At 45.7% G+C, this 27066-nt stretch overlaps 1 long non-coding RNA gene across 1 annotated transcript in view; it reads left to right on the top strand.

The window, feature by feature from the left end:
• The window catches only part of LOC132781262 (uncharacterized), a 34586-nt gene extending 7781 nt beyond the window's left edge, over positions 1 to 26805 (top strand). The window contains exons 2-3 of the long non-coding RNA XR_009631972.2: positions 3321 to 3447; positions 26340 to 26805. This is a non-coding gene — a long non-coding RNA (uncharacterized lncRNA). The remainder of the gene's footprint in view (positions 1 to 3320; positions 3448 to 26339) is intronic.
• Positions 26806 to 27066: the final 261 nt, after the last annotated feature.

The following is a 27066-nucleotide window of genomic DNA, read 5'->3' as shown; positions in this document are numbered from 1 at the left end:
CCACGATATGGTTCAGATATGTGGATGACACCTTCACCATTTGGAGCCATGGAGATGAAGAACTCAACAGGTTCCTGGAACATCTTAACAGCATCCACCCTAACATCCAGTTCACTATGGAAAAAGAAAAGGAAGGAAGACTGCCTTTTCTAGATGTCCTAGTCATCCGCAAACCAGATCAACAATTGGGTCACACCGTCTACAGAAAACCCACACACACAGATAGATATCTACATAAAAACTCCAACCATCACCCAAGTCAAAAAAGAAGCACCATCAAAGCCTTGGCAGACCGTGCAAAAAGAATCTGCGATCCCCACCTCCTCCAAGATGAACTGAACCACCTCAACTGGGCTCTCCAGGCCAATGGATACTCCACCTCAGACATCAGAAGAGCTGCAAGACCAAGAACAAGCCACGAGAGTAAAGATGAAGATCCACCCAGAGGAAAAGTGTTCCTGCCATACATCAAGGGAACCACTGATCGCATAGGGAAGCTGATGAGGAAACACAACATACAAACAATCTACAAACCCACCAAGAAAATCCAACAAATGCTACGTTCAGCAAAGGACAAGAGGGATCCTCTCACCTCTGCAGGAGTCTACCGTATACCATGCAGCTGTGGACAAGTCTACATAGGGACCACCAAACGCAGCGCCCAAACAAGAATCCAGGAACATGAAAGGCACTGCAGACTACTCCAACCAGAGAAGTCAGCCATAGCAGAGCACCTGATGAACCAGCCTGGACACAGCATATTATTTGAGAACACAGAAATGCTGGACCACACCAACAACCACCATGTCAGACTACACAGAGAAGCCATTGAAATCCACAAGCATGTGGACAATTTCAACAGAAAGGAAGAGACCATGAAAATGAACAAAATCTGGCTACCAGTATTAAAAAACTCCAAAATTATAACAGCTAAACAACAGAGAGGAAGAAACCAGGCACAGATTAACACCTCCCAGCAACAGATTTCCCCAGGTTCAGGCAGGCCTTCAAATGCTAATGAAGGTGATTAGCTAAACATTCACACCTAATTGCAGCAGGGAAGAGCTCCTTGCCCCACCCCAGCCATTCCACAGATATATAAACCCATTGTCCTAATTCCAACAGACCTCTACCTCTGAGGATGCTTGCCATAGATGCAGGCGAAACGTCAGGAGAAATGCCTCTAGAACATGGCCATATAGCCCGAAAAAACCCACAAGAACTGAATATTACTATTATTATTTTTCTTGGATGGACTGGCACCTCCTGAGGCCGAGAAAGTGTGATTTGAGGTCTCCCGGTGACTATTGTGGCAAGGATTAGAGCCCTGCATTCTAGAGTCATCGTCCAATGCTCAAAGTCCTGCATACATACAAAGGCCCAAACTTGAAGTGTCCTTTTTGAACCGTCTGCACTGAGTTCTCCCTATTACCCCATTGTAAGGAAGCTCCAAATAACCCGTTTTTTGTCTTTTCAGGGACTGCTGTCCCCCCCCCCCCCCAGTCTGTATTTGTCCAAATTGGGGCTCCTTTTGCTTTAATATTGCATAATGCTTCAGTGTCAGAGGGTCAGGGGATGGCACCGGGCCTTACTGCAGCAAGTGGCACCAACCTTAGTGATGCCCACTGAGTGCAGGAATGTCTGTGGTCCCTTTAAGGCCAAAAGAGACATGGTCCAAACCAGAGGGCCATTTTTGTTTCACTTGCAAACAGTCTTGGCCTTTAGATGGGCTATAGGTGCCAACAGCCAAGGAGGAATCTCAAACATGGGCCAGAGCAGTTGCATTCCCCACTTTTGGGGTGCCAGGGTCATTTTGTGGACTTCATGGATGTTTCAGAGTCCCCGGAAGAGCCTAAATCAGAGCACAAAGGGCATTATAAGCTTTGTCTCTTGAAGGCCCCCAAGGAAGGGCTCCCAGATTAGCAAGCTCACCCTTGAAACAAGGTGACATAGAGAATCGCTTGGCACCTCAAACAGGTTTGATTTGCTGGCCAGAAAGGCATGGCAAAAGTTGGGCATCACCTCAGTTATGGAGCCCTCCAGGCCTTGGCAAACCAAAGGTGGCACTCTCTATATTTGGGAGGGAGTCAGTTTGGATTTCAAGAGACAACACAGCATACGGCTTTGAGACCTGGAATATAGCTCTGGAGACCAGCATTCAAATCGCTGCTGTGCCATAGAAACCCACTGGGGGACTGAGGGTGAGTCTCACACTCTCTCAGCCTCAGTAGTGGGGCACACTTTCTCCAGTCTAGCCATTGGAAGTAGAAAATCATCCTAAAGAGGAATGAATTATTGTGATAGATGAGAAAGGTATAGATACTTAGATAACTGCTGAAGAGCGGTTTGGAGGTCATTTTTTTTGTCTTGTCTTGATATTTATTAATTTGTATGTGTCTCCTTTTATGGGTGCATCTACATCTACACTGTAGAATGAATGCAGTTTAACACAAACAATCATGTCTCAATGCGATATTTATTTATCATGTCATCAGCAACCAGACGTGTGTATTACAAAACACAGAATTTGCAAGCTTGGTAGTTGATTAAATGTCCTTTGACCAGTATCTGGCCACTTGGAGTGCCTCTGGTGTGCTGCAAGAAGATCCCCCATTGTGCATGTGGCAGGGCTCAGGGTGCATTGAAGCAGGTGGTCTGTAGTTTGCTCTTCTCCACACTCGCATGTCGTGGATTCCACTTTGTAGCCCCATTTCTTAAGGTTGGCTCTGAGGTTCTGGGTTTGATGACTCTCACTTGCTGGGGTGTTCCAGCGAGTGTCTCTGTAGATCTTAGAAAACTATTTCTTGATTTAAGTTTAACGTGCTGGCTGATATCCAAACAAGGGATGGGCTGGAGATGTCTCTGCCTTGGTCCTTGCACTATTGGCTGCTACTTCCCGGCGGATGTCAGCTGGTGCAATACCGGCTAGACAGTGTAATTTCTTCAGTGGTGTAGGGCGCAGACACCCCGTGATAATGCGGCATGTTCTCAATGCGATGGAATTGAGAGATTTGTAATTTGGTGAGGCACCTTGACAAACAAGCCAAAAGACTTTGTGAAACTACAAATCCCAGGATTCCAGCTCATCCAGCCAAGGCAGAAAAAGTGATGTTTCATTTGACAGTGTAGATGCCCCCTCTGCTGTTTTATTTCCCTTTTTGTCATCGATGGAAACAATCCAAATCAAATACATTTGGAATACCAAGCTGGAGGAACTTGTTGCCTGAGTCGATACAGTGTCACTTCTTGTGCAAAGAAAAAGTTTCTGCCCTTGTTACAATTTTTACACAAGCAACTTGAACTGTATCTTTTATCAACAGGTTGGGAAATGGATACTATTTAGTTTGCTTTTCGATCAACATTCCTAGCCTTTCACAGAGACTTGTGTAGGATGGCGTCTCAGGATTGCATGGCATCAGAACTTGTGCCCATTGCTCCAGGATGCCTGTGAGTATGCATTCATGTTACTTGCCTTTTCTGGGTGCCATATGAACCAACTTTGGCAGGGACCATCCCAATGGATCCTTTGTTGTCCTGCTGTTTTTTCACTTTCCCAGTTGGCTGGGACAAAAGCAAACTGCTGTAGCCTCTCCTCATTCATAACTTTTGCTGTCTTGAAATCACTTGAAGCACATGTTCCAAGCTTCATCTTTGAAATATTGGAACATATGAGATACTCAGCTGACGGAAGAGAGTTCACCAACTTGACATAAGGCAGTGTTTCTCAACCTTCCTAATGCCGCGGCCCCTTAACACAGTTCCTCATGTTGTGATGACCCCCAACCATAAAATTATTTTCGTTACTTCATAACTGTAATTTTGCTACTGTCATGAATCGTAATGTAAATATCAGGTATGCAGGATGCATTTTCATTCACTGGACTGAATTTGGCGCAAATATCAGATATGCCCAAATTTGAATACTGGTGGTGTTGGGAGTTGTAATTGCTGGGATATACAGGTAACCTATAATCAACGAGCATTCTGAACATCAATGATGGAATTGAACCAAACTGGGCACACAGAACTCCCATGACCAACAGAAAATATTGGAAGGGTTTGGTGGGAACTGACCTTGAGTTTTGGAGTTGTAGTTCACCTACATCCAGAGAGCACTGTGGACTCAAATAATGATGGATCTGGACCAAATGAATACTCAGTATGCCCAGATGTGAACACTGGTGGAGTCTGGGGAAAATAGACCTTGCCATTTGGGAGTTACAGTTGCTGAGGTTTATAGTTCACCTACAATCAAAGAGCATTCTGAACCCCACCAAGAATAGAATTGGGCCAAACTTCCCACACAGAACACCATGTCTTGAAGGGACTCACTGGTGCGGGCCTCCATCCAGCCTCACATGCTCTCCCTCGCCTGCAAATGTGCACCATGCTGCCATGCACCAAGCATGCCTGCTCTCCTCTCTCCCATTTGGAGTCTCAGAAACAGTCCTCCCCTTGGCCGAGAGGCCAGCCAATCACAGCAGAGGAGCGCTTTTGGTGGGAGGACAGGTGCAGAGACCTTCAACCTTCTCTGCTAAAGGGGTTCCAAAGACCATCAGAAATATATGTTTTCTGATGGTCTTTGGTGACCCCTCTGAAATTCCCTCGAGACCCCCCAGGGGTCCCGACCCCCAGGTTGAGAAACACTGACGTAAGGGATTGCATACTTTGGTTACATCCCAGTTGGGCTATGTAATATGCCCTACATGGGGCTACCTTTGAAAAGTTACTCAGAAACTTCTGTCGATCCAAAGAGCAGCAGCCAGATTGCTAAGTGGGACTGGCTACAGGGAGCATACAGCTCTTCTGTTGCAGCAGCTCCACTGGAGTTCAAAGCATTTATTTTTATTTGTCGTATCAGGACAACCAGTCAAATTATATTACATTTCTAACAGAACAAAGCAAACAAACAGGCAAAATACAAAATTTGTGAGTTTAGTAGTTGATTAAATGTCCTTTGACCAGTATCTGGCCACTTGGAGTGCTTCTGGTGTTGCTGCAAGAAGGTCCTCCATTGTGCATGTGGCAGGGCTCAGGTTGCATTGCAGCAGGTGGTCAGTGGTTTGCTCCTCTCCACACTCGCATGTCGAGGATTCCACTTTGTAGCCCTATTTCTGAAGGTTGGCTCTGCATCTCATGGTGCCAGAGCGCAGTCTGTTCAGCGCCTTCCAAGTCGCCCAGTCCTCTGTGTGCCCAGGGGGGAGTCTCTCATTTGGTATCATCCATTGGTTGAGGTTCTGGGTTTGAGCCTGCCACTTTTGGACTCTCGCTTGCTGAGGTGTTACAGCGAGTGTCTCTGTAGATCTTAGAAAACTATTTCTAGATTTAAGTCATTCACGTGCTGGCTGATACCCAAACAGGGGATGAGCTGGAGATGTCTCTGCCTTGGTCCTTTCACTATTGGCTGCTACTTCCTGGCGGATGTCAGGTGGTGCAATACCGGCTAAGCAGTGTAATTTCTCCAGTGGTGTAGGGTGCAGACACCCCGTGATAATGTGACATGTCTCATTAAGAGCCACATCCACTGTTTTAGTGTGGTGAGATGTGTTCCACACTGGGCATGCATGCTTAGCAGCAGAGTAGCACAGCGCAAGGGCAGATGTCTTCACTGTATCTGGTTGTGATCCCCAGGTTGTGCCAGTCAGCTTTCGTATGATATTGTTTCTAGCACCCACTTTTTGCTTGATGTTCAGGCAGTGCTTCTTGTAGGTAAGAGCACGGTCCAGAGTGACTCCCAGGTATTTGGGTGCGCTGCAATGCTCCAGTGGGATCCCTTCCTAGGTGATCTTCAGAGCTCGGGATGCTTCTCTGTTCTTGAGATGAAAGGCACATGTCTGTGTTTTGGATGGGTTGGGGATTAGCTGGTTTTCCCTGTAATAGGCAGTAAGAGCACCTAGAGCTTTGGAAAGCTTCTGTTCTACCATCTCACAGCTCCCTGCTTGAGCAGTAATGGCACGATCATCAGCATAGATGAAACTCTCTGTCCCTTCTGGCAGTTTCTGGTCATTTGTGTAGATGTTGAACATGGATGGAGCAAGCACGCTCCACAGAAGCGACCAGAAGCGACCAGCATGCAAGCAAGTTCAAAGCAGAAAATGTGGGATTTTATTCACCTGTGTGGATGGGGCCCCAGATTGTGGAATTCCTTCTCAAAAGAGACTGACCAGGATGGCCCCATCCCTGCTGTCTTTCCTTCCGCAAGCAGGTCAAGACCTTCTTCTGCCAGGAGGCATTTGGCGAAAGGGAACAAGCATGTTGCGGGGCGGGGGGGGGGGGGGGGTTAAAATGCATTTTAATTGTATTTATTGTAGTTTACCTATATTTTTAACCTAACACACACAATACTGTTTCATTGCTTTTTAATTTTATGTATTTTCTTTGTTTTAAATTGATCAAAGTTATGTAGCTGCTGGCTTCTTTGAGTCCCCTTGGAGAGAAAGGCAGGGTATAAATAAAGTTAACAAAATAACCCAGTGGACGAAATTGCAAACTGTGACCCAAATACTAACACTGTGGTAAACTATCAGTATGCATTGTTCATAGTTAGGCTCATAGTTATGGTCAAAGGTTATCCTTTGCTTGCCCTACCTGGAAGTCCCCCCACAACCTGCCTATGGAAATAGGATTGGCTGGTAAGTGCTAGGACAGAAATAAATGCCCCAAATCTCCCTAAGCAGATCAGGGTGAGTGACAGCTGTGAGCCCACAAGGCTTTGCCAAGGTATCAAGCACCTGAGAGATCAAGCTCCATCTCCCCATTGTCCACAGATACCCTGCACAGATCTCTATGGCACCACTATAACTCCATATTGAGCCCGGCTTCCCTGAGGGTTGTACACTGGCAGATGAATGTCATTTGACTCAATGCTGTGACATCCTGGAAGCAGTTTGACATGGTATTTTGCCTTCTCAGCCAAAGCATGTGAAAACTACAACTCCTGTGATTCCATCACATCGAACCATGGCAGCTGAAGAGGTGTCAATTTGCATTTATTCTACAATCTAAAGCAGTGGTCCCCAATCTTTTTTTGGCCATTCCCCACCAAAGCATCTCCAAAATAAGTCTTATTGTTCAAAAAGTGAACTCTTTCCTATTCACGTGGAGGAAACCTTTTATGTTAGCAATTCGATGGCATGTTTGATATTTGTTTGTCATAAGGCAGTGAGGGTCGGTCCAAAAATTCAGCTTCTGGGTTTTCTGACATTATGGTCGACGTCATTTGTGAATGGTGAATGATGTGTCATTGCAGGTTCTTTCTATGCTCATTATCTATTCAAAAGGTTATTTCCCCTAAAATATAGCACAAATATTTTAAGTAGCCAGCAAGAGATCAGGAAAAATTCTCAGGAATGGAGAATGCGAGATTTCTGCGCTTGAACCTGACAAATACCGGGTTTTGCTAAGGAAAGCACTTTGCACTTGATAAAGTTAATTATCATTTGGGCATAGGAATATTCAAGGCACAATGGATTTGAGTCATCTGCATTGAATTCAGGATTACTTAAGTGTCCAGCTTCATGGTGTTTCTTGGGTGAGAAGTTGAAAGAATATCTCGTCGTTTGACATTAGTTTTCTGTTTTTTTCATACAAAAATATTTACTTCAGATTGCTTTTGAAATTCATATATAGAACAAAAAGACATTTTATATGTTTTGTGCAGCTTGTAATGTCAAAAGAACCCTGCGAGAGGGGGGTGGGGTGTTTGGAATGAAAGTGGCCTCCCTTTTCTGTGCTTTTGCACCCTCTCCTTAACTTTATGCTCTCCCTACTCCTCCCTCTCTATGAAGGGGCTTTCCCCCGCACCATTAGCACCAGCTGACCACCGTGTGCATTCGGATTTTAATTTTTAAAAGGTGTATATCACAATATATATTTGTGGACTGTATACAAAGCCCTAGAACCATAAGAAAGGCTTTGTATACAGTCCACAAATATATATTGTGACATACACCTCATTCCCCCCCTTAAAATCAAATTGTCACACTGTGGGACCTGTGTCCCACATTGGGAACCAGGGGTCTAGATGTACCCCTAGATTTCAACAGAATGCTCCCAGCCATTTTGGAAAGCCCAGGTTATTACCCAACTACAGGTGTTTTGACTCAATGTTTATATCTACTGGTTTTCAAATAATCTGGACCGGAACCACGACTGGCTGCAGCTCTTTAGACTAGCTGAAGTTTCCAAACATTCTTCAAAGGCAGCCCCGTGTGCAGGGTGTTACAGTAAACCAAATAAGTCAAAGTGGTGGCAATCACTGAAAGCCCTATATGCCTTAGGTGCACTGAGAAGCCTGTACTCCCCATACAGGCTTGCCTGAGTCTTGGGCTCCTTGAGGGAAAGCTTTCTCTCAGACCCTTCAGCATCTCAAGTATATGTGGTGAGAACACAGGAGACAGGATTTTCTCAGTGGTCGCCCCCACCCCATAAAGCTCTCTCATAAAATTGTGCAATAAGCGAGCTGCCCCTTAACACATAATATGTTTTTAATGTGCTTCCTGTTTGATTGGGATGAATTGTTTGCTTTTTAAAATGTTGTGCCACCCATTGATTTGGCTTCTGGTTTGAAACTCCACTGGAAGTTGCTTATTATTCCTCTGTTGGGAGAAAAACAGAATAGTAATCCAATCAATTGATTAAGGTGAGGAGGAAGACCTCAGAAATCTGACATGTTCAGAAAAGCTGCTTTCAAGGGCTTGTACTTGAAGGAAACAGCAGCTACATTTCCGCCATCCAAATTGCGGCTGCCTCCTCTTTTGTGGATGCCATTGACCTTTGCCTTCCTTGAGGTGGGACCTGTTTCTCATCAGCGCAATGAACATGATGCCCTCAGTCCATTCTGTATTTTTTTTTTAGGGGGGGGGTGAGCAGGGAATGGCTTCCATCTCATCCCAATGGCTGTTTGCTGAGGGGGAGAGAGTTCCGGCCTTGGCCAAAGACAAAACTGACATCTGACCCCAAGACGCAGAGGAGGCCCCTTTGGTTCAGGGGCAAAAAACCAAGCCACATGCAGCCAAGCCACATCTAGATTGTAACAATCATTAATGAGGAGGGGGAAAAACATGCTAGGAAAGAAGCCAGAACAGTTTCCTTTTGCCTGAGCTAAGGGAAGGGCAGGATTTCTTTCTCTCTTCTCTCAACTGAATTCTTCCTGCAGTGATCAAAGGAAGCTGAGGACCAAGGAGGAACAGGAGAGAGAAACTGGGTTATTTGAAAAGCAGATGACAAAGTGGGACTGAAGAGGATTAAGGGGACAAATTGGGACAATCGAAGGAAAGGGTTCAGGGCTCTCCAATTTTCTGTATCCTCATTGCATTGGTCACCCATTTTTTGTATTTCTTACATTTTAATGCAAGAAAGAAACATTCAGGGACTCAGAATCCTTCTTGGGGAGAAGCACCGCTCTTGCCTTTATCCCCTATTAACTATGCCTCAGAATCAACCAGGGGCCATTTGGCAAGCTGGGTTCCAGACCAGACCCTTCAGCATGAATGCGCCTTGTCACTTGGAAGGGGAAAGCTCTGAAAAAAGGGAGGCAAAAAGGAGAGGCTCCTCTTAGGCCGGGCGCCAGGCCTGGGAACTCTGAGGAAAGCGAGCAAGTGGAGGGGACCTGAATGGGAACAAGCCGGGCTCTTGAATAACAGCTTTTCTTTCCAGCCTGTCTCAGGGCAGCAGAGGAGAGGCACAAAAGCCTCCCACTCGAATCAGTGGCTTTTTTAATTGGTTTGGGGGGTGGATAAAGGAGATGGCGGGAGCTGTAGGCAATGCAGGGGGTAGCTGGGGGGCAGGATAAAAGTGTTGCCCATCTCCCAAATAAGAATACCGCCCCCCTCCCATGAAATTTCTGTACAGTCTCCAGATTTCTAGGAGCATTGAAAATCCCTCACACCTTGACCTTTTCTGTGCACTGTGTTCCCATTGCCTGGTTCCCTTTGCCTACCCCCCCCTCCCCAATCCCCATCTAAACTCCTAGTTCCAAAGGTTCAACCAGAGTTTGCAGTAACAGCAATGCTTAAAACGTGGAGAGTGAAGGACAATTTACTCTCATGAGGCTGATTTCTTCTTTGGAAGAGTCAATGCCCTCCTTTTATCTTCCCAGTAGCCTTGCTGCTAGTGCAGTGAGTCCCTGGAACACATGAAATTTAGGAAAGGAAAATGTCATGGTTAGGCAGAATTCTCCTTTGGGGGCAATTCTGGCCCTGTGGATGCTGCCAGCTGGCACTGATAGCAAACCTTGTTGAAGACAGATATCTAATTACCTCTCCATTTCCTCCTCCAAGCCAAACATATCCACCTACTTTAAACACAGCTTAGTGAGTCGCCTGAGGGCTGAGAAAAGCGGTATATAAATAAAGTAAAATAAATAAATAGTTAGCATCTTTGATTGTAACCTGCCATCCAGGATCCAGGTCATCTTTGCCCATTGGATGGTCATTCCTTGCCAGTACAGCTTTATTTGCTGAGCTTTACCTGAGGAGAGGGCCATGTTTAACTCCAGGAATCTTGGGTTGAAGAAGGAGTTTGTGCCATTCATTTCCTTCTTGCCTTGGCACATAATCTGGCCCAGGCTGCCAAGGGGCCAAGTTCCACCCACCGTTTCTGACTGAAAAGCCCCTCTCTCCCACTCAGCATGACCTAACCTAGACTAAAGGGATCTTCACTAGTCCGCTTAATCCCCATCTGTTTCCTGAATGGGTCCTCAAGTTGCTCTGGAGATGACCAAAGCTGGTGTGGTACCATCTGTGCCCATGTATTAGAAAGGGCATTGATGCAGGACTGCCCTGAAGCTCTTACTTCCTTACTGTCCCTGTTGTGACCGCCTTTAAAGTTCACACTAATACTGGGCCCACATTCTCCACTTCATTGCTGTGCATGAAATGTCAATTTATGATGACCTTGGGCAAAATCACACTATCTGCCTCAGAGGAGCACAATGGCATACCTCTCCTGAATAAATCTTGCCAAGAAAAGCCCATCATAGGGTCACCATTTGGTTGGAAGCAACTTGAAGGTACACAACAACAACAAAGTCCAACGAGTTGGAAAGCCATGTATGCAGGCTAAGGTTTGGGGTGTGTTTATCGACAATGGTAATTCCCCTTGTCCTGGCATCCAGACTTAAAAGGAGAAGTTAGGAACTGAACTGAACATGTCCAGGTGCTCAGGATGAAGCCGGATGCGTAAGGATTGTTATGCTAATCACTAGAGCTCTGAATTTTCCTCCTGCTTCTGCAACTCAGAAGTCCTGCCATGCAGCTTCACCTTTTTGCTCTGCCTGAGCTCCCTGCAGTCAAACATGAGTCAAATTTTCAGATCCTGACTCTGGCAAACCCATTCCCCATTTGGCATGATTTGGTCCTATTTTTTCTACTGAACTGAGAAGGCCACAGCTGCATTATCTATCCTCCCGTGGTTTCCTAGTTCCTTCTAAGTTTATCTGCAATTTTCCCCAAAGCTGTGTGCGGAAAGCTTCAGGGATAGTACAGATCTTCCCAGAAACCATGTATTGTTCTTGCATTCAAAGTATTTGAGATAATAGGGTTTTGGTTCCGAAAGTTCAGTTAGGATCCATTAGCTTTATAAAAGTCCCGCTCCTGATGGAATGAAACATTGCTGAAACCAATTGGTTGCTCAGGATCAAAGCATCTGCCTACATGTCTGGGCTGTCCTTGGGCTATGAGGATGCACACCTACCCTTCAACATTTACCTTTACCTTGGTGCCTAGTGGTCTGTGCCTGGTGCCAGCTGGGCATCAACCACCAGCTTACAGCATTTCCAGTAAAGAAAGCAACAGTTGTTGCCAATAGGCACAAACATGGCATGATTTACTGGCACAGTGGGGAAAAAGTTGCCAGTCGAGTGGATGAAGAGGAGATGGAAACCGTCAAAGATTTTTCTATTCCCTGGCTGAGTCATTCGTCCAAATGAGACACCAGTTAAGAAATCAAAAGAAGAATAAGACTTGGAAGGGCGGTTATGAAAGAACGAGATAAGAGCCTCAAGTGGAGAGATGCGTCGTTGAATACCAAACTCAGGAGCGTCTGTGAGATAGTCTTCCCAATTTCTATGTAGGAGTATAAAAGCCAGACAATGAAATAAAAGCTAGCAGGAAGAAAAATGATGCATTTGAAATGTGGTGCTAAGGAGAGTTCTGAGGATGTCGCGGATGGCCCAAAAAGACAAAGAAATGGCTCTGAAAACAAATCAAGCCTGAACTTTTGCTCAAAACCAAGATGACTAAACTGAAGCTATTGTGCTTTGGGCACGTCATGAGACAGTGTGACTCATATCTCCTTCAGTGTCCACATTATGCCACCCCGACATCCCCATTTGTCCTTAGAAAGAAGAGCTTTGGAAATTAATGCAGGGGGTTGCAAGTTACAGTATTCCCCAGACAGCAGAATGTTGGGATGCTACGACTTGCAGTCCCCAATGGTCACATCCCCAAGCTGAGTTAGAAATTAGTCACTCGGGAGCCCTTTCCTGCAGCTTAATAAGGCCTGAGAATGGGAAGCAGAGTGGTACAGTTATGGCTGATGGCTACCATGTCATGGGGCAGAGGGCATTTAGTGCTTTAGTCCAAACTTTTAAGGACATGTTCAAGATGCTGAACACAAATCCCAACCAGGTTCAGCTTCTAGACAGCTCCTTGAAAGCTTATTTTAGAAACCAGAGGGATGTTCACCCCCCCCCCCTTGGCATTAGGGGGTTACTGAGGCCTCGAGGGGCATGTTCTGAAGCAGGATGCCTCCAAGTTGCTCCTCTGAGATTCCTCCCTCTCCTCCTCCCAAGGGCCCAAGACGCAGGCTCTGGATTAGAGATGTGGTAACTCTAGATCCCTTGCAGGCCAGGGACTCCCAAGATGTGGGACACAGGCCTGCTTGCCCTTGCCTGCCGCCCTCCACTCGGCCTCCCCTGCCTGAGAAAGCCACGCTGAGGGCCCTGGGGCAGGGAGGGGGATTTTGGCTGGGCCCTCCTGCCCCCGCCTATACCCAGAGCACCGGATGGCCGGGGGTTTGGAGGAGCTGGGCTTAGCAAAGCTATTCAAGCCAAGCGCCGCTTGGCAACCGGGTTGGTGACAATGGGCGTCCAGGAGGGAGAATGTTTCCGCATGCCTGATCAATGGGAGCGGGTGAGACAGCCGAGCAAACAGGAGCTGGGAAAGAGACCCAAAAGAGAAAAGAGACCTCTCTCCCTCTCCCTCTCTCTTTCTTTCTGACTCAGTTCCTTTCATTTATCACAGCGCTTTGTGGGCCTGGACAACAGAGCCTCTCTGGAGGCTTCTTGGAGGGAGCTGGGCCGGGGTGGGAGACCTCCCCTCCCGTTTCCAACCCCGAACAATTAAATACGAGGCTGCCCCCTTCTTTTGTCACTGTCGGGAAAGGGGGGCAGAACAAAACCCGTCGCCTCTCCTCCTCCCCCAACCCAGGCCCATCTGTGCTCCCAGGGTTGTGCCCCAAAGAATGTCCCTGACAGGGAAAGGAGCAGCCAAAGCGTCCCCCCTTTCCTCGCCCCCTTGTTTGCCGACCCAAGGAAGAGAGAAAAGGACGTTCCAGTGGGAAATGGCAGCCATGCCCAGCAGCAGAACAAAATATGGGCCATGAGACTGCCTGAACCCTTTGGGGGGTCTCAGCAAAAGCGGACCCATAGATAGTGCGGGTTTATGTCTGCACAGTCTCACTGCATGGCTCTACACCAGTTGGAATTGAGCATTGTCAAGCCAAAGGTAACACTGGACTACAATACCCAGAATCCTCCAGTCGAGGAGTTGGGGGAACTATAGGCCAAGAAGGAACTCCCCCAGAATGTCAGTGGTTGATGTGACATAAAGAGGCTAAGAGCACATTTTTGTACAATTTCAGTATACAGATAGGATATGGATGAGTTTTATGCCATTCTCTTATCCTCAAACTTTTCTTTACCAAAAAGCAAGAGAAAAATAACTCAACAAGTTACTTTTGATCACTGCAACACCAAAGACTCTTAGCAAGTACCAGAAATGAACTCCAAAATAGCTTTCCATGCCCTAAGGGGATGTCGTTTTCCTTCTGTACATTTTTAGCAACCTGTGTATCCCCTGAGGGTGCCAGGGGCTAACAAATGACTCCAGTTCCCATCCTTGCCGACAGCCTTGCCAACAGCCTTGCCAGCTGAACAAGGTGGGCTTTGGAGTTAGATTCCTCTGGGGAGCCCTAGCCAGGGGATAGCTTGGGGCAAATCTGGAGAAAAACTTTGGAAGGAATTTACAGACTTGGGATGCAGTTTAACCTATCTGAGTGTCTCAGTTTATTCCTCCTCCTGGCAGCTTGCCATGTGACGGGCAAATGGAGGCCGGGCTGGCAACTTCTGCCAACTATGCAAAGGAGCTTGCTCAGAAGACAAGCTTTCAAAGTCATAATTTTAGTCTTCTCGGTGGAAGTGTTAAACACTGATCACAACCACACCAGCTCCGCGTATGGCATCCCTGAGAATTTCTAATTGACAATAAATAATTCAGCTTCTTGCCCAGGCCCAAATTTGCTGAAATCTTGGGCTGTGATCCAAATGAAAAGCCTTTTTGAGATTAAAAAAGACCAAACGCCTGTCTAAATAACAGGACATTATCTGCTAACGGAAGGTAGTATACATAACTATTGGTATCAATAACTCTATCATTTGGGAGGATGCATATGTGGCTATTGTTTGGGATGCAGTTTTTAGTGGCTGGCCGGCCAGGCAATTCCTGGCTCAGATGTCTTCAGTCTGGGACTTACACAACCCAGATTGGAGATAATTGTAGGGGAAGCAGCTAGAGCTTAGTTGTCTCAGGAAAGCGAGACGCAAGGAGATTATGCTGGTCTCATCTCAATGCCCGGGATCACCAGGTTGGTGTCTCCAAGGTGAATGTCATTTAATAGCTGGCTGCTTACCGGCTTAAGGTGCTTACGGGTTCCTGTCTAATCATTTCTTTTATTGCCCACCTCTGATGACACAAGGCTTATTTCAGGATCGGAAAGCTGGCCTGTGCCGGGAGGGACACAATCTGTCCAAGGCTCATGGAGTAGGCCAGCCTTCCCTGTGACAGCAACAGAAAAAAGCCATATCCTTTGAACTGCCATGGTTCAATGCTATAGGATCCCTGTAATTTTACAAGTCCTTGAGCTTTGCCTACCAAAGAGTGCTGGTGCTCCATCATACTACAAATCCCAGGATTCCATAGCAGTTCAAGTGGTGTCAAGCTGCATTAACACTACAATGTCCATGCACCCAGGAAGAGGTTCCTATGGTGCAGAAAAAGAAGACCAGTTCAATATACATCTGCTAACTTTTCATCCAGTCCTAGCACTATGCACATGGGAAATGAAAGAATCAGTCCTGTTAAGCCTTTCTGAAGCAAAGAAAACATTGTGTACTCTTCCCATAAGTCCCACTTTACCCAGCCGATGGGCCCATGCCCTTGATCCAAAGAATTCCAATGGGAGAAAAAATACAGCATTCTTCCCCAACTCCAAGAAACTTTCAGGTTGACTCCAATTTATGGGGCTTTCTTGGCCAGTTACAGTTCCAGCTTTCTGCGGTATTAGCTGTAGATTTTTAAACGTTTTTACTTTCTCATTCCTCCAAAGTCATAGCAACAAATTTCACTGCTACATGAAGTTTGTAGATTTATCGCGATGTTGAACCCTATCCCTCCCCCAGAATAGGTTCAGCACCTTGGAAAGAGACTATCACACAAAAGACAGAGGGCGCATCTACACAGTGGAATGGAAATCGTTTGACGCCACTTGAATGTCCATGGCTCAATGCCACAGAATACTGGGAGCTGTAGTTTTACAAGATCTTGAGTCTTTTCTATGCAATAGAATGGAACAGACGGCCCCGGTGGATGGTGGACTCTCAACAGAGGTTGGGTTATGGGCATCTTTCAGCACGCTTTACTTGTGCATTCTTCCATGCCAGAATGGGGTCAGATTAGATGGCCTTTGTGGTCTCTCCCAACTCTAGGATTCTATGTTTGTTCTAATTCAAGTGACAGGGCCACTCTATTCTGTCATACTGCCTGTCACCCAAGCCGTAAACCCAGATCTATAGAATAGTGCCAGGACTAAGAAATATCAAGAAAGGGGATCATTGAGCTAAACAGACATAAAGTAACAATGCGTCAAAAAAAGGCTTTCAGAGGAATGCTCTGCTGGTACAGGGTCCTTTTTGTCCCTGGCTCTTGTGCCCACCACAGGTGTACGTGATGTTACCCGCCCTCCCTTTTCATTGGCATGGGAGTCCATCAAAGACCTGATTTTCCCAAGAAGGATTTATTTCTACTCTGGGCCTTCTTGTGAACCTGACAAGAAGGGAAGAGAGACCTCCCAATACCCTTGCTTCACTCCCTTTTCATGTGGAAATGAGAGGAAGATGGGAAACCCTTGGGGTCACTGGAGAAGGGCTGGATTCTTCAATGCCTTCTAAAGGAAAAGAGCCAGCCTCCAGGGAGGACTGAGAGGGAAAAGTTCCTTTCTTGGTGCTTTTTGTGGCCCGATTTGGCAGGGGCAGTCCAGGGTACTCCTCTGCCATCCCACTGTTTGAGCTGCTTTTAAAAGGATCATGCTTCTATCTTTTCCAAAGCCTTGAGCCTTTTCTGCCCAAGTGTGCTGGTGCCTTGCAAAACTACAACTCTCAGGATTCCATAGCATTGAGTTCAAGTGATTTCAAATTGAATTAAATCAACAGTGTAGATGCAGCCCCAGTTTATGGCAACTGAAGTTAACTAAGGACAAAGGAGAGAGAAACCGGGACATTTGAAAAGCGTCTCAGAAAGGGGGCCAACTGAGCCGGAATTGGGCCAAACTGGGACAGTTGGTGAGCCCGGCACTTTGCCATTCAAAGGACATCTTTTTCTTCTCCTCTGGAGCTGCTCCCTCGCCATCTCCTCTGATTACCAATTTCGAGAGATAGGGAGAACAAGTTGTTCTTTCCCTCCTGTCCTTTTGTGAGAAAAAGGTAACGTCAGGCAGCCTTGTTCGTTGGAGAGGAGAAAAACAGCTCATTCTCTCCCCTCTCACCCGTTTTTGGGAGGGGGGGGGACGTGGCACTCTCACCGGCCAAAACGCGCCAGGGCTTTGTGGGCGAGAGAGAACGCTCCTTTGTGATGGGGGAACAGGGCTGCCTGTTCCGTTGGCAGGGACCCTGGGGCCGGTTGGTGCCCATCTATGGCGCAACAGGCAAATGACTTGTTGGCAGGAGCAATGGGCTCATTGGATCCAGGCTGGCGGTCCGAAAGGATGGTCACTTTAGGCCACGGTCAGCTGAGAGAAAGAAGACTAGGGGTAGAAGGTATTTATTTATTTATTTATTTATTTCGTGCATTTCTACCCCGCCCTTCTCAACCCCCGAGGGGGGACTCAGGGCGGCTTACAAAAAAGGCACAATTCGATGCCAACACAGACAATAAGATAAAAACATATATAACAGCAATTATAAACAGTTAAAACAATCCATTATACATCACAATCAATAAAACCAATCCTATGCTCAACGTTTGCCAGCCCAGAGTCAGTAAATTCATTCCACATTGTCAAATCCTATCAATTCTGGTCATCCTTGTCCTTTGTCTATCTGCCAGATTACCCAAAAGCCTGGTCCCAAATCCACGTTATTAATTTCCTTCTAAAAGAGAGAAGGGATGTCGATGACCTAATTTCCCCAGGGAGTGAATTCCATAGGCAGGGGGCCACCACCGAGAAGGCCCTGCTCCTCGTCCCCACCAATCTCACTTGTGATAGAGGTGGGGCCGAGAGCAGGGCCTCCCCAGAAGATCTTAGATTCTGAGGTGGGATGTAGAGGGAGATGCGTTTGGACAGATACGCTGGGCCGGAACCGTATAGGGTTTTGTAGGTCAAAACCAGCACTTTGAATTGTACTGTTTGACATGCAGTTTGACATCGCTTTGACTGCCATGGCTTAATGCTATGGGATCTTGGGAGCTGTAGTTCCTTCTCTATTCAAACCACAACTCCCAGGATTCCATAGCATTGAGCCAGGGCAGTGAAAGTGGTGTCACATTGCATTATATCAACAGTCTAGATCAGCATTTCTCAACCTGGGGGTCAGGGGTGTCAGCAGGGTTGCCAAAGACCATCAGAAAATCAGTATTTTCTGTTGGTCATGGGGGTTCTGTGTACCAAGTTTTGTCCAATTCTATCGTTGGTAGGGTTCAGAATGCTCTTTGATTGTAGGTGAACTATAAATCCCAGCAACTACAACTCCCAGATGTCAAGGTCTATTTTTCCCAAACTCCACCAGTGTTCACATTTGGGCATATTGAGTATTTGAGCCATGTTTGGTCCAGATCCATCATTGTTTGAGTCCACAGTTCTCTTTGGATGTAGGTGAACTACAACTCCAAAGCTCAAGGTCAATGCATACCAAACCCTTCCAGTATTTTCTCTTGGTCATGGGAGTTCTGTGTGGCCAAGTTTTGGAGTTCCGAATGCTCTTTGATTGTAGGTGAACTACAACTCCCAAATGACAAAATCAGATGTGCCCCCCCCCCCCCCCCCGCCAACTGCACCAGTATGCAGATTTGGGCATATTGGGTATTTGTGCCAAATTTGGTCCATTGAATGAAAATACATAATGCATATCAGATATTTACATTACAATTCATAACAGTATCAAAATTACAGTTATGAAATAGCAACGAAAATAATTTTATGGTTGGGGGTCACCTCAACATGAGGAACTGTATTAAGGGGTTGTGGCATTAGGAAGGTTGAGAACCACTGGTATAGATGTTCCTTCAGTGAAGGGAGAGCACAGCGTAATGTTGCATTCCCAGAGTGCATCTTTACTGTCAAAGGAATGCAATTTAACCCCTAGTGAATTGCCGTGGCTCAATGTTATTAGAGAGATGGGCCAAAACTAACAAAATGAAGTTCAACAGGGACAAATGCAAGATACTCCACTTTGGCAGGAAAAATGAAATGCAAAGATACAGAATAGGGGGCAATGCCTGGCTCGAGAGCAGTACATGTGAAAAAGATCTTGGAGTCCTCGTGGACAACAAGTTAAACATGAGCCAACAATGTGATGTGGCGGCAAAAAAAGCCAATGGGATTTTGGCCTGCATCAATAGGAGCCTAGTGTCTAGATCTAGGGAAGTCATGCTACCCCTCTATTCCGCTTTGGTTAGACCACACCTGGAATATTGTGTCCAATTCTGGACACCACAATTCAAGAGAGATATTGACAAGCTGGAATGTGTCCAGAGGAGGGCGACTAAAATGATCAAGGGTCTGGAGAACAAGCCCTATGAGGAGCGGCTTAAGGAGCTGGGCATGTTTAGCTTGAAGAAGAGAAGGCTGAGAGGAGATATGATAGCCATGTATAAATATGTGAGAGGAAGCCACAGGGATGAGGGAGCAAGCTTGTTTTCTGCTTCCTTGGAGACTAGGACGCGGAACAATGGCTTCAAACTACAAGAGAGGAGATTCCATCTGAACACAAGGAAGAACTTCCTGACTGTGAGAGCCGTTCAGCAGTGGAACTCTCTGCCCCGGAGTGTGGTGGAGGCTCCTTCTTTGGAAGCTTTTAAACAGAGGCTGGATGGCCATCTGCCAGGGGTGATTTGAATGCAATATTCCTGCTTCTTGGCAGGGGGTTGGACTGGATGGCCCATGAGGTCTCTTCCAACTCTTTGATTCTATGATTCTATAATGGTGTTTATAGTGTGATGAGGCACCAGCACTCCTTGGCAGAGAAGACCTTGTAAAACTACGACTCCCAGAATTCCATTGCATGGAGTCATGGAAGCTAAAGTGGGGTGAACTTTGCCTTCCCCAGTCAGCTCAGGTAAAATTGAGCTGCTGCTACCTTTCCTAGCTTATGCGATTTTCCTATTCAGAAGAACTTTTTGCTTTCTGAGGATGCTCAGCCCCGTGCGTCTCATTTTCCAGGTGCAAAAGCTTAGAATTTGTGCATGCAATGTATATTTTGACCATTCTATCCTAGGCAAACAAGCCCATGAAGGCCAAGGGACTGCATCTGCCCCCGTTGGCTGGCTCTCTTTAATGCATGGGCTTGGAGCTTGCCGAGCAGTGCCCCCCTCTCCCTCCGAAACCCCAGAGTGAAACCCCTCCTCCAGAGACCCAGTTCCCAGGGTCTTCGCATGAAGATTTGCACAGCCCTTGGCCAGCCGGCTTGAAAGGCAGGACAATGGCATTCCACAGGCCTCCCCTTCTTCCACCCTAGGCCTCTCGCAAAAGGGACCGAAAAGAAAAGAGGAGGGGAGGGCCTGCCAGATTGCAAGGGGCAAAGAGGTGGAGAGCTAGCCAGGGAGGGGGAGAAGGAGGAGGAGGAGGAGGAGGAGGGAGAGGGACCAAACACCTTGATGATCTTCACTGCTCTTCTTGAGGTTCATCTACACAGTAGAACAAATGCAGGTCGATACCTTTTGAACTGCTGTGGTTCAGTGCTGTGCTGCTTTGCGTCTCCTTTGGGAGAGAAAAAGCAAGGTATAAATATATGTCATCATCATCATGAAAGATGTAGTTTGATGAGGCCCCAGCACCCCTGGCCTATTAAAATGACATCTCCCAGGATTTGGTAATATGGAGCCATGGAAGTTCAAGTGGGGTCAAACTGCATTACTTAGACAGTGTAGACACACCCTTGGATGTCCTATTCCAAGGCTCCCCTGCTACATCTATCACTGACATTCAGACTGCATTGAAATTATATCGTTTGTGGGATTAACATAACTCAAAAACCATTGGATGAATTGCCATAAAACTTGGCCACAAGGCACCTACTAACCCAAGGAGTGACAATCACTCAAAAAGTTGATTTTGTCATTTGGGAGTTGTAGTTTCTAGGATTTATACTTAACCTACAATCAATAAGCATTCTGAACTCCACCAATGATGGAATTGCACCAAACGTGGCTCACAGGACTCTCATGGCCAACAGAAAACCCTAGAAGGGTTTGGCAGGCATTGACCTTGCGTTTTGGAGTTGTAGTTCACCTACATCCAGAGAGCACTGTCGAGTTAAACAATGATGGATCTGGACCAAACTTGGCACGAATATTCCATATGCCCAAATATGAACACAGGTGAAGTTTGAGGGAAATATACCTTGACATTTGCAAGATGTAGTTACTGGGATTTATAGTTCACTTACAATCAAAGAGCATTCTGAAACCCACAAACGACAGAAATGGGCCAAACTTCCCACACAGAACCCCCATAACCAACAGAAAATACTTAAGGCCATCCAGTCCAACTCCCTTCACCAGGGCAAGAATACCCCTCCTGACAAAGAGCCATCCAGCCATAGATAATAGATAGATATATATGATTCACACACACACACAGATATAGTATCATAGATTTGAAAGTGACCTTTAAAGAAGGACAATTACCGTATATTCTGGTGTGTAAGATTACTTTTTAACCCAAGAAAATCTTCTCAAAAGTCAGGGGTCGTCTTATACATGGGTGTAGCCTTATACATGGGAGTAGTCTTATACGCTGGAGTAGTCTTATACACAGGAGTAGTCTTATACGCAGGAGTAGTCTAATGCACGGGAGTAGTCTTACACATGGGAGTAGTCTTACACATGGGAGTAGTCTTATGCACGGGAGTAGTTTTATAGAGCGGGTGCTGAAACTTCCAATCCAGATTGGAGAATCTGTGGTTGCCGCATATAGTGGGGGGAGCTCAAAAATGGCAATGGCCGTGTCCCTGCCATATGCAGCAACTGTATGAAAGCATTAAGGGCAATGCTGCACAAGTACAGTAGAAAAAAAAATCCATTCATCAGGATTTCTGGACTTAATGCGTGGTGAGGTGAAGGGGTACCTCACCAGGAAGTTGTAATTAAAACTTGTGCACCAGTTGCTCCCGTACCTTGGGAAGTCTGATCTGGCCACAGTGGTCCACACTCCGAATAGACTACTGCAACGCACTCTATGTGGGGTTGCCCTTGAAGACTGTTCAGAAACTTCAACTGGTCCAGCGAGCGGCAGCCAGACTACTCACCGGAGCGTCATACAGGGAGCACACTACTCCCCTGCTGTGTCAGCTCCACTGGCTGCCGGTTCAGTTCCAAGCACAATTCAAGGTGCTGGTTTTGACCTACAAAACCCTTTACGGTTCAGGTCCAGTGTATCTGTCCGAACATATCTCCCTCTACATCCCACCCCGGAGTCTGAGATCATCTGGGGAGGCCCTGCTCTCAACCCCACCGCTATCACAAGTGAGGTTGGTGGGGACGAGGAGCAGGGCCTTCTTGGTGGTGGCCCCTCACCTGTGGAACTCACTCCGGTGAGAAATTAGGGCATCAACATCCCTCCTCTCCTTCAGGAGGAAAGTAAAGACGTGGTTGTGGGACCAGGCCTTTGGGCAATCTGACAACTAGATAAGGACAATCAAACAACTAAGACTGACAGGACTGACAATGTGGAATTGGAAATTGGACTATGAGATAGCAAACGCTGACCGTCTATGAAGAGTAATTGGGATTGTTTGTTTTATTGGTTTTATTGGTTTTAGGGTTGTAATGTAGGAATTGTTGTTTAACTGTTCAACTGTTTAACTGTTTAATTGATGTTATTTTGTTTTACTACTGTTATGTGATGCTGGCATCGAATTGTGCCTTTATAAGCCGCCCTGAGTCCCCTTCGGGGTGAGAAGGGCGGGGTAGAAGAAACCGAAATAAATAAATATAAATAAATAAGTTGTAAGTGAAGGGTGGAGCAAGCTGAAGGCGTCCGGGGCACCAGGGGTATGGATAAAAGAGATAGAGTGGGTCTGGGCCTAGACAAACACACCTCTTTTACCTGTCTGACCTCCTCCTCTGCCTCTCAGATCTCACTCCTGAAGACTGCAGTGAAGTGGTGCAGGTGCACATGTGCGAGATCTGAGAGGCAGAGAAGGAGGTACAGTAATAGGAAAATTACCATATTGAATTCAAATCTGATGCTTTTTTAAAAAAAAACTGGTGTGCGTTGGAAGAGTGGTAGTCTTATATGGCGAATATATCTCAAACTCTATATTTTAACTGGAAAAGTTGGGGGTCGTCTTATGCGCCCAGTTGTCTTATATGCAGGAATATATGGTATATGTTGCATGTTCCAGAGTAGGCAAACCAGACAATCTCCACATCAATACTGACAAAGAAACAGAAAGAAATACTGTTTGCCTACAAACTTAAAGAAATTACATATATTAGAAACCAAGACTTTCTCATTACTTTATTTCCCAGATCACCAGACTGGGCCAAAGCAATGTGTGGCAGGGGACAGCTAGTGTATGTATGTATGTATATGTATATGTATAACTATATATGTATATATATATATAGAGAGAGAGAGAGAGTCAATACAGGGTTCCAAATACAGTATACTTCTGTCAGTATTCTAGTGAGCAGGCCCGTAGCCAGGATTTCGTTTCGGGGAGGGGGGGGGGGGTTCGGGGGGGGCTGAGTTTCGGGGGGGCTGAGTCTGAGTAAAAGAGGGTCTAGCCTAGCAAACCTTTTGTATCATTACCCCAATACCCTCATGCATATGGGATATATTGATTATGGTGATCAGATCATGATATGAATAAACATAACAGTTTAAATAATGCACCAGTAAGGCCTTTTCGCGAACCACCATGGCTACATGCCTGCTAGTGAGGTTTGTTACCCTGACCACTGTCACAAATGATGAACCAAGGGACCTTGGGTAAGTCACACTCTCTCAGCCTCCCCTCAATTAAATCTGGGTTACATTTGCATCAGGATTGCCATACATCAGCAATGACTCAGGGTGCATCTATACTGATAAAGAAATGCAGTTTAACACCAGTTGGTGTTAAACTACATGGCTCGATACTGTAGAATCATCAGTTTAAAATCTAAACCTTTACAAAATAAGAGAATTATCCCTCGAGACTCTTCCATGTTACCCTGCAAAGGACATGGCTTTGAGCAGGCCAGGCATATCACCTGAAACGCAGTTCTGCTTTGGAGACCAAATACCCAGCCTGCCATCTCATTGCACCTTCAGGTACTGCAACAGATCGGAGCCATGCTTTTATCACTGAATCTAGTCTAGGAAGGCCTGAGAAATGCGTGCCCATTGTCTAGATTTTGGAATCTGATCTCCCCCCCCCCCTTTCATGTCTTCATTCAAGTCTGAAGGTGATAATGATTTGAAGTGCCACTCCACCTCTTTTTTCAACAGAACCCCTTGGCCAATAGGTTTCAGCTGCTCTGTTGTCCAAATTGTGTCCTTCCAAGAAGTGCCAGTTCCACAGGTTTCTTCTTCTTCTGGGTTTTATATAGGAAGGTTTCCCCAGACATTATTTAAGAAGCTTTGACATTGTAGCTGTTGGATCACAGGCTCCAAATGGTGACCTTGAGCAAGTCGCATTCATTCGCTCAGGGTATGGAATCATCTATATAAATAAAAATGGAATGTTCGTTTGTGGGATTAACATAACTCAAAAACCACTGGACGAATTGACACCAAATTTGGACAGTATATGCCTAACAACCCAGTGAGTGACCATCACTCAAAAAATGGATTTAGCAATTTGGGATTAATATTTGCTGGGATTTACGATTCACCTACAATCAAAGACCATTCTGAACCCCAGCAACAATGGAATTGAACCAAACTTGGCACATAGGACTCCCACTACCAACAGAAAATTCTGGGAGGGTTTGGCAGGCATTGATCTTGAGATTGGGAGTTGTAGTTCACCTACATCCAGAGAGCACTGTGAACCCAAACAATGATGGATCTGGACCAAACTTGGCACGAATACTCCATATGCCCAAATGTGAACACTGGTGGAGTTTGAGGGAAATAGACCTTGACATTTGGGAGTTGCAGTTGCTGGGATTTATAGTTAAACATCAATGAAAGAGCATTCTGAACCCCACCAATGATACAATTGGGCCAAACCTCCCACACAGAACCCCCACGACCAACAGAAAATACTGTATTTTCTGGTGGTCTTTGGCAAGCCTTCTGACACCCCCTTGCGACCCCCCCCCCAGGTATCCCAACCCCCAGGTTGAGAAATGCTGCCTCAAGGCCATCCAGTCCAACTCCTTCACCAAGGCAAGTAAACATAATCAAAAACCTCCTGACAAAGAGCCATCCAGCCATAGATAAAGGTAGATAGATATGATTCAAACACATGCAGATATGTATATGCCATATATAATATCATAGATTTGAAAGGATCCCTAAAGAAAGACTACAATATGTTGCATGTTCCAGAGTAGGCAAACCAGACAATCTCTACATCAACACTGAAAAAGTAACAACAAGAAATACTGTTTGCCCACAAGCATAAAGAAATGACATATATTAGAAACCAACACTTTCTCATTACTTTATTTTCCAGATCACCAGACTGGGCCGCAGCAATGCCTGGCAGGGGATGGCTAGTTTATATAAATAAAAATGTAATATTTGTTTGTGGGATTAACATAACTCAAAAACCACTGGACAAATTGACACCAGATTTGGACAGAATATGCCTAACAACTCAATGAGTGACCATCACTCAAAAAAATTGTCATTTGGGAGTTGTAGTTGCTGGGATTTATAGTTCACCTACAATCAAACAGCATTCTCCACTAACGATGGAATTGAACCAAACTTGGCACACAGGACTTTCAAGACCAACAGAAAACAGTAGAAGGGTTTGGTGGGCATTGACCTTGAGTTTTGGAATTGTAGTTTACCTGCACCCAGAGAGCACTGTGGACTCAAACAATGATGGACCAAACTTGGCATGAATACTCCATATGCCCAAATATGAACACAGATGGAGTTTGGGGGAAATAGACATTGACATTTGGGAGTTGTAGTTGCTGGGATTTATAGTTCACCTACAATCAAAAAGCATTCTGAACCCCACCGATAGAATTGAACCAAACTTTCCACACAGAATCCCCATGACCAACAGAAAATACTGTGTTTTATGATCGTTTTGGTGACCCTCTGACACCCCTTTATGACCTCCGCAGAGGTCCCGATTCCCAGGTTGACAAATGCTGCCTTAAGGCCATCCAGTCCAACTCCCTTCACCAGGGCAAGAAAACACAATCAAAGCCCTCCTGACAAAGGGCCATCCAGCCATTCACACACACACACACATATATGTATATAGCAGATGCAGTATCATAGATTTGAAAGGGACCCCTAAAGGACAATATGTTGCATGTTCCAGAATAGGCAAACCAGACAATCTCCACATCAACACTGACAAAGAAACAAGAAGAAACACGGTTTGCCTACAAGCATAAAAAAATTACATATATTAGAAACCAACGCTTTCTCATTACTTTATTTTCCAGATCACCAGACTGGGCCACAGCAACACATGGCAGGGGACGGCTAGTAGAAGAATAAAGTTGGATGAGACCACATGGGCCATTTAGTCCAACCCCCTTCTGTCTTGCAGGAAAAGCACAATAAAAGTACCCCTGACAGTTGGCCCTCCAGCCTCTGTTTAAAAGCTTCCAAGGAAAAAGCTTCCACCAGACTCCGAAGCAAAGAGTACACCTATAAAGAAGAATGAGTGCAGCTTGACCACTCTTCAACGGTTATGACTCAAGGTTATGGAATCCTGGGATTTGCAGTTTGGGGAGGCACCAGCATTCTTTAGTCGAGAAGGCCCCACTTTGCCAAACGATATCTCCCAGGATTCCATAGGATTGAGCCATGGCTTTTAAAGTGGCATCAAAATGCATTTGTTCCACACTATAGGTGCACAGCCTCCAAATAATCATAATATGACAATATTTGTTTGTTTGTTTGTTTATTTATTTATTTGGGAGATTTCTATGCTGCCTTTCTCCAGGTGGACTCAAGGCAGCTCATATCATCTTAAAATATGCATTGTAACATAAAAGCAAATGATAAAACTTCCACGAATGCTCCATAACATCATCCATATAAACAATAAAGCTAAAATCAGTTTAAAATTTGACCATAAAGTGCTTTGTTAAAATACATTTCAAATAGGAAAGTCTTCGCACCTTTTCTGAATGACATCAGGGTGGGAGCTGATCTGACTTCTTC

Source organism: Anolis sagrei, chromosome X (genome assembly GCF_037176765.1).
Source record: "Anolis sagrei isolate rAnoSag1 chromosome X, rAnoSag1.mat, whole genome shotgun sequence".
Classification (NCBI taxonomy): Eukaryota; Metazoa; Chordata; class Lepidosauria; order Squamata; family Dactyloidae; genus Anolis; species Anolis sagrei.
This window is presented reverse-complemented; position numbering and strand designations above follow the sequence as displayed.